The sequence below is a fragment of the Gekko japonicus genome, unplaced genomic scaffold (genome assembly GCF_001447785.1).
Source record: "Gekko japonicus isolate JY-2015 unplaced genomic scaffold, Gekko_japonicus_V1.1 scaffold1063, whole genome shotgun sequence".
NCBI classification, from domain to species: Eukaryota; Metazoa; Chordata; class Lepidosauria; order Squamata; family Gekkonidae; genus Gekko; species Gekko japonicus.
The window spans coordinates 297862-313881 of NW_015166455.1; positions in this window are offsets into that span (position 1 = coordinate 297862).

Here is a 16020-nt window from a genome sequence, read left to right on the forward strand (position 1 = left end):
GGGGGGGGGGGGAGGGAGAGGAAGGGAAGGAGGGTCAGCGGCGGGCAGGGGGCCGGGCGGGCATCTTCCCGCCTCCGCGGGCCTCGAGAGGGAAGTGGCTGCCAGGGCTGAGTTTCCCTTTCGACTCGGGATGCCCCACCCAGGAGGCGAAGGAAGCGCGCTGGGCCTGGAGGCGCCGCAGGCCGCGATGACACACTCCGCAGGAACGTTCACCTGGGAGGAAGACCCAGGGAGGGGAACGGCTTCGGGGCCGCGGGGGCGGCGGTAGGGTTGCAGCCCTGCCCGCAATGGGGCGCCTCCGTAGAGGATGAAGAAGGCAAGGGGACGCGATTCCCGGGCATCGGACCTGGGACGAGCGCGGCGGGGGACACAGACCGAGCCCGACTGGGAATCTGGCCTTAGGTGGCCTGGAAGCCGGGGCCCCTCTTCGTCGTCGTCAGCTACTGGGCGCTTTTCGCTTCCACGTCTTAAAGGATGACTCCTTTACACTAAAAGCCACTTTAATTAATCCTGACCTGATAAACGCGCTTACTTGGGGACTGGCCTGTAGCTAACATGGGGCCCACGGGGCCTGGCCCCCTAGTGTTTCCTCTGGGCCCCTCCCTCCTGGCCTGCCCCCAAAGTGCTCCAACTTACCACCTGCAATGTTATTTCATTTACTTAGCTGGCAGGCCCCCCAAGCCCCCCTCCCAAAGACTTCCCTAGCTACGGGGCTGCTTGGGGAGCAAGCCCTATGAAATGGAGTGGGACTTGACTTCAGTGTAAACATGCATATGAATGGTCCTTTTGCATAGGGGCCACCGTACGGGGGAGTAAGCCCCCAATCTGCATGCATGGGAGCAGGCACCAAGCTTGGCTATTCTAAGGCGGTTCATATAGGAACATACATACAAACCATGGCTCTCCGGGGTCTTTCACCTCACCTCCTACCTGATCCTTTTAATTGAAGAAGGTAATTCTTGAACCTGCACCTTTGGCTTGCAAAAAGAGAGGACCTGCTATTGAGCTGTGCCCCCACCCTGATAAAACGAACTCATGCAGCTTTCTTATACAGTGTTATATTGTTGGCCTGTCAAGGTCAGGCATTGCCAACTCAGATTGGCAGCAGCTCTTTTGGGACTCAAGGACAGGCTTTTCGCATTGTCTGCTACCTGATCCTTTTAAATTGAGACACCAAGGGTTGAATTTCGGGCCTCTGTTATACACACACACACACTCATTATTTATAGTCTGCCTTTTTCACATGGACTCAAGGAAGATCACTCATAGTGAGCCAGTAAAATCAACAAAATGGGACATTCAGTAGCCAGTGCATTAGCATATTAGAAGTCTGGAACCACCAGAAAGAACTCAAGCATAGCATAAGTATTCACCATGACACATTAAGTGGTATAGAAATTACATAATAGGATCCTACTTACAATAACTTATTCACAGCAGTATAGATCACAGTCCCTAATAATTTATTATTGAAACAAGTTCTTACAACCATTTTGTCCAGTGTGACCCTGTTAGCTGTGCGTGCGTGCATGCAAAGCAGGTGCTGTGCCCTGAGCCACATTGTCGGTTTGTCTGCTACACCAAGGAGAAATGAGTCTAGTGGCACATTAAAGACTAACAGGATTTCTCCCCAGGTACTATTACTAATCTTGAGTGTGTCATTGGAGTCTTATTTATCAAGTCTAACAAGCAGCACTGCTGATTTCGGTGAGATTACGCCAGATTCAATAAATCTTAAAAACTGATGAGGCCGTTTGCTATCTTTGCTCCTGACTAGGTTTTGTTACATAGAATCAGTAGGCCAAAAAGTTTGTTACTCTTATATGTCAAGGTTACAAAAGGGAAACTCCTTTCAGGTGCAAGGTGTGTCTGTAAACAGCAGGCATAGATATATTTGTTGAGAAACCAGTCATGCAAAGTGGTTAAGATAACAACAGAAGAAGAGACGTGCTGGATCAGACCAGTGGTCTATCTAGTCCAGCATCCTGTTTCACACAGTGGTCAACCAGTTGCCCTGGAGGACCGACAAACTGGGCATAGAGGCCACGGCCTTCCATGATGTTGCCTCCTAGAACTGGTACACAGGGGTTTACTGCCTCTGAACGTGGAGGGCTATGGCAAGTTGCCACTGATGGACCCATCCACCATGAATTTGACTCGTCCTGCCTATGCTTATGGCTATCACTATATCTTCTGGCAGCATATTCCACAATTACTCATTGAGTAATAAAATATTTCCTTTTGTCTTTCCTCAGCCTGTTGCCCATCGATTTCATTGGGTGCCCCAAGTTCCAGTGCCATGTGTGAAAGAGAAAATAGATACTTTGTTTTGTCCATCCTGAATCTAAAAGGATAAAATGGATTTTTCTCTGACAGCCCATGTGTGATGCCCAAGACTAATTTTAAATTTGTTTGGAATAGTGGTGGCATGTACTAGGGTTGCCAAGTTGTTTTTACTCACCGGCGGGGGAGCGTTCCTTCGGTCCGGGAGCTGCTGCGGTATGCACGCACAGGAAGTGACACACGACGTAGAGCACGTTGGGGGCATGGCCCCAATCGTTGGAGGGAAAACCATAGAGTTTTCCCTCCAACGATTGGGGCCACGCCCCCAACGTGCTCTACGTGGTTGCGTCACTTCCTGTGACGCACCCACGCTGCGCTTCGGGGGGCGGGGTTCCCCCCAGGGCCCGATTCCGTGGCGGCGGAAATTGGGCCTCCAAAGCGGGGGTTTACCCGCCCCCCGCCCCCACTTGGCAGCCCTAGCATGTACTAATAATCTGATCTAAACAGACCGACCGGTAGCTAATCTAAAATGGAAAACTATCAACATTCAGCATGGGGGGGGGGAAGGGGGAAGGCCCAGACTTTCTCCCCAAACAGTAAAAAGCCACGTGAGAGCACAGTGAAGAGGAAGAGGAAGGATCAGGTACCTCTGTATGTGACAGGATTGGGGAGTCAAGATCTCTCAACATCTTCTGTTTCCTGTAACAACACTAATCAGCAGGTTCTTCTCACTGATACAAATCTCCACCCCTTCTGTTGATATTGGCAACAGTAAAGAAAAAAGACAACCACCTGTCGATGTGTGTGTGTGTAGACAATAACAGCCAAGAGAGTCTTTTTTTGAAACTGAAACATACTGTGTGGATCAGGGAAGCTAAACCCAGTGTGTTGACACTAAACCAGTTCGATGTGGTGGTTAGGAGTGTGGACTCTAATCTGGGAGAACCGGGTTTGATTCCCCACTCCTTCACATGCAGCTGCTGGTGTGACCTTGGGTCAGTCATAAGTTCTTTCAGAGCTGTTTTCTCAAGGGCAGTTCTCGAGAGCTCTCTCAGCCCCACCTCCCTTCACAGGGTGTCTGTTGTGGATAGGGAAAGGGATTGTAAACTGCTCTGAGACTCCATCGGGTACTGAAGGGCAGGGTATAAATCCAATTTCTTCTTCTTACAAGGCTTGAAACTTTTTTCTGCCAGCCACACTGCTGCTGACAGCATATACAGTACTGCAGTAGATGGGCCAATGGTGTACGGCAGTTTAATATGTTAGAAGGGTGCAACTGTCCTTAGGATGGCACTGTTAGTCACACTGAACAGTGCCATGCTAAACAGAGTTAAACCCTCTAAGTGTTTTGAAGTCAATGAGCTTAGAACCTGAAGGACCGCCTTTCCCCATATAGACCCCAGAGAGCACTACAGTTGGGGTCACAACATCGGTTAGTCATTCCAGGCCCCAAGGATTCCAGGCTCACGGCCACCAGGGCCAGGGCCTTCTCAGTGGTGGCCCCTCACTGGTAGAATGAGCTCCTGGAAGAGATCAGGGCCCTGTGGGACCTTTTACAGTTCCGCAGGGCCTGCAAGATGGAGCTCTTCCACCAGGCTTTCAACTAGGAGCAGCCACTACCACCAATTATTACCACCTGACCATCGAGGTGGATAGGGTCGGCCCTGGGGATAAGGATGGAGATAGAGCTAGGTCTCCGCAGGTGGCCAGAAGGCTGCTGAAGGGGGAAACTGGGGGAACTGTGATTGTCGTTTAGGCCACACCATTCAGAGCTTAATAAATGGAGATCAGTACTGCGAGCATTTTAAATGTATGATTGTTTAACTATTTTTAAACTGTTTAAAAATGCTTTAATTGTTTTATGTAAACCAGGTACATTGTGCCGACTTTGTAAGCCGCCCTGAGCCCGTTCGCGGGGAGGGCAGGGTATAAATATGCTAAAATAAATAAATGAAAATAGAAGAGTGTAACCGTGCTTAGGATGGCACTGTTGTTGTTGGTGGAAAGCGCCGTCAAGTCACGGCCAACTTAATGGTGACTCCTGTAGGGTTTTCAAGGCAAGAGACAAGTGGAAGTGGTTTGCCATGCCTGTCTTTGGATTTCCTTGGTGGTCTCCCAAGTACTAACCAGGGCTTGTTAGTCCCTTCTAATTTTTGCTGGCTTGTAAACACTGGGGTATATCCAAGTGTATGTGGACTTCGTGGAGTGGGATTTTCTTGCTGCAGTCCACGGAAATCCCTGAAATTTTATTCCCAGAGGTCAGCAAACTCTCAGGAACAACACAGGGGCAAAGTGGGACTCTGCAGTGGGAGGACAGAGCTGGAAATCACTGTCCCATCTTCAGGTAATGGAAATGCCAGAGGGACTGCTTGGTTCAGTGTAGGCCATCCAGTGCAGCAGCACAAAGAGATCCCTGTCCCAAGGCCATACTGCTCTGCGGTGAGACTTCCTGGTGTGGATTACATGGGAACAGAGTACCATCCTAAAGATGCTGGAATGGGCCTAATGTTATTGAGAGCCGGGGTGGTGACGTGGTTAGAGTGCCAGACTAGGACACCCAGGTTCGAATCCCCCCCCCCTGCCATGGGAGCCCGTTGGGTGACCTTGGGCCACTCACAGTCTCAGACTAAGCTACTTCACAGGGGTTTTGTGAGGATAAAATGGAGGCAGGGAGAACAATGCCATTGGCTTCTTTGGGTCCCTGTTCAGAAGAAACACGGGGTCCAGCTATCTAAATAAATACTGTGAACATGTGCTATGAGTAAAGCCCTCTTGGAATATATTTTTTTTCTGGAAAGCTTTGCTCTTTGGAGAATTTCTGGCTCTTTGAGTGATATCTTATAACTTGAAAGCATTCTTAAGTAAACCAAGTTTCTTACATTTAAGGTGCTTTCCAGATTAGGTGTGATATCCACAAGGACCTAAAGAATAAAATGGGGGCTGTATAATTCTACTCGACCTCCCTGAAAAACCTCACATGGCTCTTTCGGGGTTGCATCTGACCACAGGCCATTGAATTAACCAAATGCCTTGATCAGCCTGCTGGAGATCTTATAATCATTAAAGGAGTGCAATGCTAGATTATCCTGTTCCCATGCAGGGAAAAAAAATTTTCTGTGACGTGTTCTTGAACATTTTAATGTCTTTATTGAATCCCCCCCCCCCTTGCGGGTCTGAAAAAACATCACAGAGCACTGCATTCGAATGGATTTTAATTCTTAAGAAATAATGCACTTGTACAGCAGACCAGAAGTAATTCTGGGTGGAAAACTTCCATGATATAATCATACAGAAGATACCAGAAGCAAGTACTTTGGCTGTAACTACTGTCATTATGAGGTGGCCTCGTGCCAGGCAGATCTCTTTGAATCCAGTTATACCACATCCAAATCCTTGGAGGGGGAAAAAAATTGGCTAGCCCAAAGCTATAAAATTGGTTGGTGTCTTTTCCAATATTTATTTGGATACGTTAAGCGCAATGAGTAATCTTCTGTATTTAAAACAAACCCTAGAAGACCATAATTGGTGGAAATGGTTTGGAAGCGTCTCTGGAACTCAGTGCTTCTTTTCCAGTGGTTGTGATGATGGATAGTAATGAGGATATGTGACAGGGAAACTGCATGCTTGTTTGATGATCTGTTGTGACAGCTATGTTCCATGTGATGATTTAAAACGGCCAGTTCACACATGGCCAAATTTGGGGGGGTGGGTAACTGGAACCCTGCTGCTGAAATCCAGCTCTGGGCTGACGGTTGCATGTGGCCTGAAACAAATACACTGAACTTCACTGCAGGATGGAATCAGTCTGGATCCATGCAGTTCTTACATCCAAACTACAAAATTACTTTGTTCGCCTGAATTGGCCCTGGTCTCGTTTCTTTCATCTGAAATTACATTCAGGTAAGGATAAATCTACATGACTATGAAAGTGGGCTGAAACAGAGAGTGGATAAACGTGGGGCATTTTTAATTTTTTTAAAATTTATACATTTATAAACTGCTTTTTTCCCTAATGAGAACCCAAAGCAGCTTACAACTTTGTCCTCTCCACCTCCATTTCAGCCTTACAACAACAGCCTGGTGAGGTAAGCTAGGCTTGGGGAGAGAGCTTGCCAGGTGACTTTAGCCCAAAGTCACCTGGCAAGCTTCCATAACAGAGTGGGAATTTGAACCTGCATCTCCCAGACAATGTGGTGCAGCATTTGTCTGAATCTGTTACTATGTGTGCCCAAACCCCATTTTCCCCACAAAGACTTTTCTACTATGTTGCCAAATATGAATTCTCAGAAAGCCTTGTGGAGGCTCAGCAGAATGTGAAAATAAATTAAAATGTATCAGCTGAACTAGCTACATACAGCTGAGTAGTCTCTCCCCCCCCTTCCTTTCATTCATTTTTGAATAAAGTAGTATTTGTTTGATGTGGCATAGTAACAGAGAAAACTTATAATAGTATATTTTAAATTTAATAATAAAGGCATTTTGAACTCAGATCCAAACACATGTGGAAGATTTACAAGTGAAATCGCTAAAAAAAAATAGTAAAATCACTAAAAAAAAAATAGCTTTATCATAATATTAGACTTGGATTGAATGTTGGATGGACCGGCTAGCAGTCCATGGCTCCCATGATCTCATGATCTTAAATATGCTTAAGTGCTGTGTTGAGGTTTGGGTCTCCCCAGGCCCCACAACAGAACCACCTCCAAATGCAGTGCAAGAGGGAGCGGAAGATGACTTTTCTTCAGGGAGACTTGCTATTCTTTTTTTTAAATTAACACCCATCCACACCTGGCCAGGGCTCAGATTTATGATATAACATATTGGATTTTGTCATTGTTTTCATAGTTTCACAGCATGACTAATAATAACAACAACAACGTAGTAGCATACCATTTGATGTTCCTGGCCTAGTGAAAGGGGTGCTGCATAAAGATGAGGAGAGAGACAGAAAGCTGCCAAATCTTAGGAACGGAGGACGATTCTGCATTGGCTTTTCCCTCCATTGGTTTACCAAAGGTGCAGCTCAAAACCACATTCAAATACCTCGGGGTAGGGTTGCCAGCCTCCAGGTGGGGCCTGGAGATCTACTGGTTTTACAACTGATCTCCAGCTGACAGAGATCAGCTCCCCTGGAGAAAATGGCTGCTTTGAAGGGCGGACCCTGTGGCATTGGACCATGCTGAGGCCCCTCCCCTCCCCAAACCACGCCCTCTCCTGGATCCACCCCCAAATACCCCAGGTATTTCCCAACCCAGACCTGGCAACCCTAACCCGGGGCAATGCCGTACTGACTGAGAAGTCACCCCTGAATGACCATAAATCTACGCAAAAGGTACCATAAAGCCGGATGATCAAAGAAAGTGAAAGCGGCATGGAGTGTACAGGGTACCATAAAATCCGCTGAACAAAGAAAGTGAAAGCAACATGCAATGAAGAGGGGAATTTCTGTTCCAATGTGGGTTTGGTAAAACAACGGAGGGAAAAGCCAATGCAGAATCGCCCAAAGGGGGACGAAGTAGTAGGTAAATGTAAGATGGCTACTACTGACTTCAACACTTAGATTTACTCTTTGTTGTATTCCTATGACCTTTGTGTACAGGCTGGGGCTGATGTTAGGCAGCATGCTGGACCCGTGTACAAGAGGGCATCTGCCAAGGGCCTGTGTACAAGAGAGTATCTGGCACTGAGCAGAGATTATTGGCCTGGTTTCTTCTACCAGTAAGGGAATATTGTTCCTGTGATGTTTCAAGGATCTTTGGGTTTATCTTCTCCTGGTGTAGTGGTTAAGTGCGCAGACTCTAATCTGGGAGAACCGGGTTTGATTCCCCACTTCTCCACTTGCACCTGACTGGATGACCTTGGGCAAGCCGTAGTTCTGATAAGAGCTGTTCTTGAAAAAGAGCAGTTTCTGTCAAGAGCTCTCTCAGCCCCACCTACCTCACTGGGTGTCTGTTGTGGGGAGGGGAAGGGAAAGGAGTTTGTAAGCCGCTCTGAGACACCTTTGAGTAGTGAAGGGCGGGGTATAAATCCAATATCTTCTTCTTCTTCTTCATGTCAGAAGGAACAAAGTTCATGACTCTTTCACACGTTTAGTTTAGTAGGTAGTCCTGGGGTGAGCACGGAAGTGTTGATCAGTTTCTTTAGCATGTACACAAAAGAGTTGGCAAGCTTCGCATATGGGAGGGGCACAAGGAGTAGATTTTGCCCAACACTCCTTAAGGCCTGGATCCAGTTTAACAGACTGTAGAAATCACTTCACTGCTGAGAACATGGGAAAGCCTTGAGTAGAGTACTACTACGTACATGGGCTCTTATTCTAGACCTAGAACGTCTTGTAGTAGAACTCTGTAGACAGTCCTAGGGGGCCCACTGTCTGCTGGGTAGCCTTTTCTCCTGACAGTTTAACTCTTACCTTCCTCTTCTCTTCTACCTGCTTGTGGGCCCGTCTCAGCTCCTCATCAGATCTGGCCCCAGCCTCTTCTTCCAGGGTCTCTCTGGGGAAGAGATAACAAAAATCCTTCCGCATGTGTCATCCATATATCTATTTCTCAAGTGTGGGCCAATCTGCGGATATCTAAATCCACGGACCTAGCCCACACTGAAAGAGATCTTTCTCTAGATTTGGAGGATCCTCCTCCCAGGTTTGCAGGGGAAATCTTAAAACTTAAAGGGGAGAAATAGGGCGAGAGAGGATTGCCAAAGGAGGGGATGGGGGAGAAAGGGGGAAGACTGACATAGAAGGAGTGAAGGCAGAAAGAAAGGGGGGGAATATTGACAGAGAAGGGGAGAGGTAAGGAAGCAAAGGCAGGGGGATGCCCCGCCAGGCCCATAGCTATAGTGGGGCCTCTCAGGGCCCAGCCCCACAACTTACCACCAAGCCTCCCCGACTTCCCTTCCCATCCAGCTCAGCCCCCCCGACTTCCAATTTTTTATTTTATTTATGGCGCTCATCGCCAGCCATGATGGTTCCCTCTTGCCACCTGCAGCTGCTGTCTCTTGTCAGCTGGACTCTCCCTCCCCTCTGCGCTCAGCATCCAGGCTTGCTGTGCCAGTGGGAAGATGGTGACAGATGGAGTGAGTGGGGAGCCCGGCTCCCGTGGCCGGGGGGGCAGGGCTGCTGGGGCATGGGCGAGCACTGCCCAGGGGCTGATGGGCTGGCTGTGTTGGCACAAGGGGGGAGGAGAAGGTAGTGGCTCCCACTGTTGGGGCTGGAGAGGGCCCAGTGGCATGTATGTCTGGATCGCAGACTGCTGGCTTTTCCCCCAGGAGAGGTGGGTTGCTTGGGGGTATGTGCGGGGTGTGTTTGTGGGGTGCCCCCAACTTATTTAAAGCCCCCCCCCCAAATAAAAAAAATCCTGGCTGCAGATCTGAGATGCCCCCTCCCTGCAAGTTTCTTGCGGGTCCCCACTTATCTCTTCTGTTTTTTAAACATTTTCAGCAATATTACCTGGTCTTGAGATCCTGCACTAGTTGGCGAACCTATCCTCAAATACAGGCATTCACCCTGTAATGTAGGTTGGGATGGGATCTGACTTGGTACTTTATCAAAGTATTCATTTGGAGCTGTATGAATAGGGTCGCCAGGTCTGGGTTTGAAAATACCTGGAGGCTTTGGGGGGGGTGGATCCAGGAGGGGGTGGGGTTTGGGGAGGGGAGGGGCCTCAGCGGGTTACAATGCCATAGAGTCCACCCTCCAAGGCAGCCATTTTCTCCGGGGGAGCTGGTCTCTGTCAGCTGAAGATCAGTTGTAAAAGCGGGAGATCTCCAGGCCTCACCTGGAAGCTGGCAAACCTATGTATCAACGTATATCACCTGTGCCAGTGGCTTCTACAGGCACTGCTGTGGAGTTCAGTGAGTGATCTGTCAGCTAATGGTTCACTTTCAATGAGTTGTAAGGATGAAGTAGGAAAGGGAGAACCTGAGCTCTTTGGATGAAGGGTGGAATACTCAGTCACTGAAATGGTGTCTATGGAACTGGTCAAAGACCATAAACCATCACTGGACTTTTTGATACCCCCCCAGTGAAGCACACTGGAAAACAGTATTGCTGTTATTTCCAAATATTTTGGTTTTTGGCACACACGTGTGAAAAAAATATCATTATTATGAATTCTTTCCTGTGGTGATCACCAATGAGACTATATCTGCACAGTTCTTTACCTTACTTTTTTTTTTTGCTCCTCAAACAAGAAGTGGAGTATGAGAGAATGTGTGGTCATGGTTTCGAATGGATGGGCAGGTATGCTTATTAAGGTTACCAATCACAGAAACAAGTCAAACACCTTTGGAAGAAGGTGGGTGGTCATTGTGGAGGAGACTGTTCCACTTACATCCTCAATCCCATACAGAAATAGGGACATTCTATTGACAGCCTTAGATACATTATCAAGTTTCTCATAGTTGATTTTTTGGCAAACCTACCTCAAGACAGTGATATATGTCACCTCTTATTAAAATTACCATTTGCAAAAATATTTATTTGAAGTGTTTTTTTTAAAATTCTTGCGTGCTTCCTAAGCAGTACTTGCCCCAGGGCACTGAGAACCTGCCAGTTTTCACTGAGATTACAAACAGTGCAGTCCTAAACAGAGTTGCACTGCTCTAAATCTATTGAAGTCAGCAGGCATAGGAGGGTGTAAATCTGTTTAGGATTAATTTATTTGCTTTCTCTGGCTGAATATTTTGCATAAACTAAGGATGGCAGGACTGCACTTGCCTTTGTCTACCTTATCAGAAGAGCCAGCCCAAGGCCTACTGGTGCTTTGTGGAAGAGATTCCAAATGGGCTCTCCCTGGTGATAATGTTCTTTTAAAAAATATGCTCAGTAACTAATGATCTGCAGTTCTCTGCTGGTATCCAAAGGCTGGCCATTCTGCTTAATGGTAGAACTTGTTCTCGTCACTGCAGCAGGTATGTATATATGTGCTGTCAAGTTGCAACTTACTTATGGCGACCCCAGCAAGGGGCTTCCCAGGCAACTGCAAAGAAGGGTTGGTTGGCCATTGCCCTCCTCTGCAAAGTTGTCCTTGGTTGTTTCTCTACCTGGTACACTGACCCTGTTCAGCTTGTGAGACCTGATGAGATTGGGTGATACCGTGCCACCTTCCCACCCTGCCAACAGGTACCCAGAATGATTTCAGGAACTTGTAACAGGATTGGCAGTTCTAATATGTAGCCATAAACCAGTTTATAACCTGAAGTAGTTTAATCCTAGTTGAATGAAGAGGGATAAGTCATTTTAAAATCAAGTCTCTGAGATCACCTTGACACAGAGAGTATTCCATCTTTCTGTGTTTATACCTCTGAGGATGCCAGTCACAGTTACTGGAGAAACGTCAGGTTCTACAATGCCAAGACCACGGCCACACATCCCGGAAAATCTACAGCAACTAAGCTCTGGGATTACTTTGAAAATTAGGATCAAACTAGGCAAGATGGGTTGAATCCAGGTTGAATCCAGGTTGAATCCAGGTTAAATTTGGGTTGAATCCAGACTAAACTGACTATTTCCACCCATTCTCCCTTCCCACTGCAGACCCCTCGAATGTCATTCCTAAGGGTGGGAATCAGTGGGCTGCTGTGGCAAGGAGTGGGGAGAGAGCAGGGATGGAAAATTTAGTCCAGATACAACCCCTCGATTGGACTTGGAAACTTTTATGAACAGCAACTACAAGACACCTCTGATCTGGATCAGGATCAGAGCGTGGGGTGAGGGGCGGCTTAACCCATTCTCCATGTCCTTCCCTCAGTATAATTCCATGGTTTGGATGTGCTAGTTGTTCAAGTAAGGAAAAGGATACAGGGAAATGTATGCGAAGCATCCAGCAGGAGCCATCTGGCAGAGTTGCTTGGGTGAGGGAGATACAACCCAGGTGGAAGATCTGTTATTTGGGTCACTGTACAAAGAAAGGCTTCGAAAATAACCATTCCTCAGACAGTGTTTATAGAGGGAACGAAGGAGGGCAGGACTTTTTTGTGTTGGGTTCAATGGGTCATAGTAGCTCTCACCGGTTTCTGGGCTCCTGTTGATGTGCCACAGATGCTACACGGAGGCGCTGGGCTACTATCCGATCTTCTAGCTCTTTAGATTTCATCAAGGACATCTCCCTCTTGCGTGGAGTTTCAGCCTCTTCCAGCATCTCGGACACTAGTGGAGGAGGAGGTGTGCTTGGTACCAAAATCATCCTGTCTGCAATACAGGGGAGTGAAGGAAGGAAGATGTGAAGCAGACAGTGGAGGACGAGGGGAGAACTTCACACATACACGTTGCCAGGCAACAGGGTCACTTAGCAACTGAGCTGGAAAGTAAGCATTCAAGCTGGTTCTGCCTCCTGATCTAATGCTGAAGTTTCATGATGCTTGATCACTTGTGTTAAGTTGCCTGCCATGCACTTAATCTGCGTCTGACCAACCATCCCCACTGTGCCCAAGACATCCCTTTTGACACAAGCAGCTGATACATTGCGCTCAAAAAGTATCTCCTTAGTCTTTCCCTGACAGTGCTTTTTAATATTTGCCTGCTGCATGAGGACCCCATAATAACTTGTGTAGATTGTCTTCACAGAGATTGAGGAAGTGCCTAAACAAGCAAAAAAACTTTGCAAAGCACTCTGGGTATTTCATGACCCTGGAATGCCTTTTGAATGGAGAGGAGTTCTAGTTCAGTAGTCTACTGACCCAGTCTCTGCCTCATATGCAACAGTTTCCATGTTCAGTCTCTGGCATCTCCAGAGAAAGGAGCTTGGGTGCTTGGAATGATATTTTTCTCCCTGACACTCTGGTGAGCCAGTGCCAGAAAAGACATAAATGGACCTACAGTCTGACTCTGTACAATGCAGCTTCATATGCTCGAATGTCAGTGGATGATTCCATTAATCCATCTAGGGATGTGGAATGAATCTTAGAGCTGTGCTGGTCTCATCATTCCTCTATATACTCTAAAGTGCACAAGCAATGATAAATTCAAACATCTGTATTACTGGGTCAACATCCTTTGAATGACAGAATACTGGAGATTTGTGCCTTTGGCTATCTGTTTCATGCATGCAAAATCTACTAGGGGCAAACACACTCCTCAGACAGGCAGCATGTCTGCTAATCCTCTGTCAGATTCCCAGGAAGTAGCTGTAGTGGCACATTCTACACAAGGCGGCCACCCCTGTTTTCTGCTAACTCCAGCTAAATTATCAACTCGTACAAATTCAAATTGTAAATGGGCTGCTGCTTTCCTTTAGCTGGAGCAGCATCATTTTCTCCAGGCCCTGATGGGCTTCGTACCCCAAAAGCTGGAGAGAGAGAAGCCAGTGACTATGTTAACAAGGAGAATGACATTTTGACCTCTGCACTTGGAGGTCATACTTCTCCTAGCTAGGAAGGTTGCCACAAGAACAGAAAAACCATCTACCCTGCAGACAGTTGTCAGCCAGAGTACAGGCTCCTACAGAGAGCTTGCTTACCCACTCCATGTCAAGACAGAATGCCACTTTCAGTAACAGATGCCATGTGATTCCACAGCTAGAAGAAGGAAACTCTGCCACCCGCCAGAGGACTAAGGGCTACAGTGTAAGGTACTTACATCCACCCCAGAAAGACCTTTGGCAAGAGGAGGGTCTATTAATAAATCACCTCTTTCATTCTGGCCTTGTCAAACTGATTTCTCCCCTGGCCTTCTGCCTTTTTTCTCCACTCCCCTTTCCTGGGAATACTTATTTACCTAGCTTGTAAATTTGAGGGCAGAACTTCTTTCTCAGTTTCATTCTGTACAGTATCTCCCACCAGCAATGTGTATTAAAATGATGTGAGCTACAGTGGGTGACAATTTTGGTCTGAAAAGCAGGGAGATGAGAAAAACCTCTGGTCTCTCTAGCTCTCATTGATTTTTAATTTATTCAGTACTAAAATATTTACATCCCACAGAAACTCTTAGCACAAAGCTCTCATAAATCAAAGATTAAAACTGAAATAAAGTATACTTCCACGAATTTACAAAATTAATAGAGAATAAAAACAAACCAAGAAAAAATCACATACTTAAAACCCACACCCCTTCAAACAAGCAAGAGAAATCTTGAGTGAATAATATGTTTCAGAATCTACAGTTTCAGAATCTATGTACTTTGAGCTCAGTCTAACAATCTACTGAGCTGGAACACTGCTGTTGCAATGGATTTAATATGCCATCTAGATGAACTCTCTATAGGACCTCTACATGAGCTGGGAACTTTGCAGATTGCTCCAATAAAAATGAGGCTTAAGGAAAATGCTGTACTTTATGCTATCAGCACAGCTAGGACTATATCAGCCCCATTGCTCCCTGTACAGAAATATTGATTTCTACAAGTCTCATGCCTTCTCCTGTGATGACATTCTATGTCTCTGTTTCCTGTGCAGGCCAAATGGTCCAAGGCAGACCAGATGGCCTGAACAACCTCAATACCCATGCCATATAACCACACATTCTTTCACACCTCTAAGTGGAAGAGCTAGACTTCAAGGCGCCTGCTTTAAGGCTACATGGGCCATGACACGTACATCATGGAGAAGCTGGAAGCTGGGTCACCTGACTGCAGGAGGAGTCTCCAAACTTCTAGCCATTCCTGTGTTGCAGCTATGGCAACCAACAATTGGACACACCTATGTCCACTCGTGATTGGCCGAATGGCCACGGCTAATCATGACTGGAATTGGGCTATAATTGTTCAATCCCTATGGGAATGAGCTCTCTCTTGCTCTTGCTCTCTGATCCTGTTCTCTCTGCTTGTTTTATGGCACCTAGAAATGCCGTCTCGTGAGGGACAAAGAACTGTTTTGTGAATTAGACCACATGGTTGAGCAAAGATGGATTTTTCCTTCAAAATCCCTTGGACTGTTTGGATACTCCTGAACTTGACTGGAGATAGTCCAGCAAAGTTGAAAATAGGCCAACAACTACGAATGTCACTTCCAGCCTTGGAGACAACTTTGTATCCTCAATGGCCTGACTGGAAGAAAGTCCATGCCACAGATGAGAAGGTAAAAGTGGCATATGAATCACTATGATCGACATCATGGAGTTAAGGCCTTGCCAGAGCTCAGCTCTGGGTCACAAGCTTGATGACAAGAAGAAATGGTCTGATCCTGCAGTAGTTTTGAAACAGAGTCAGACACTGTTACCCAAAGGGGTGGTCTCCTAATCATTTGGGGGAGTTTAGCTCTTAAAAGAGACCTTTTGCTTAGCGAGAGGGGGTAACAGTGAGATTTCTCCATCAACTTTTATGGGTTCCCCCCCCCCCCCGGGCACACTCCTAAATAAACCAGGCTGCTGCTTAACCAAGAAAGATTGTTTTATTGAAAGAGGAAATGATAATAAAGTAGTTCACGCATACAGAAATAAATGCACACTGGAAAGCAAACACACAAACTAACAGAAATATAGATGGGAGCAGGAATAGAGGAGGGTTTGGGGGGAAATTATAGTTACCAATCCAGAAGAAGCAAGGTTTGGGGAGATGAGCAAGACATCCAGCATCCTGGGTGTGTACTTTGGATCCAGGAAAACACACACACTGCATGGGGCTGAGCATGTCTAGTTATTGGGCAAAAAGCTACTTCAGGGCACATGGATGAGCTTGCCCTTTAGAACAATGTTATGATGGGATTAGCGGCCTTGACATCAGCCAGGGTCTTGGCATCAGCGACCTCCACTCACAAGTCGTAGGCTTTTCCCAGGAGGTGTACTAACTGTGGGTAGGACTCTTT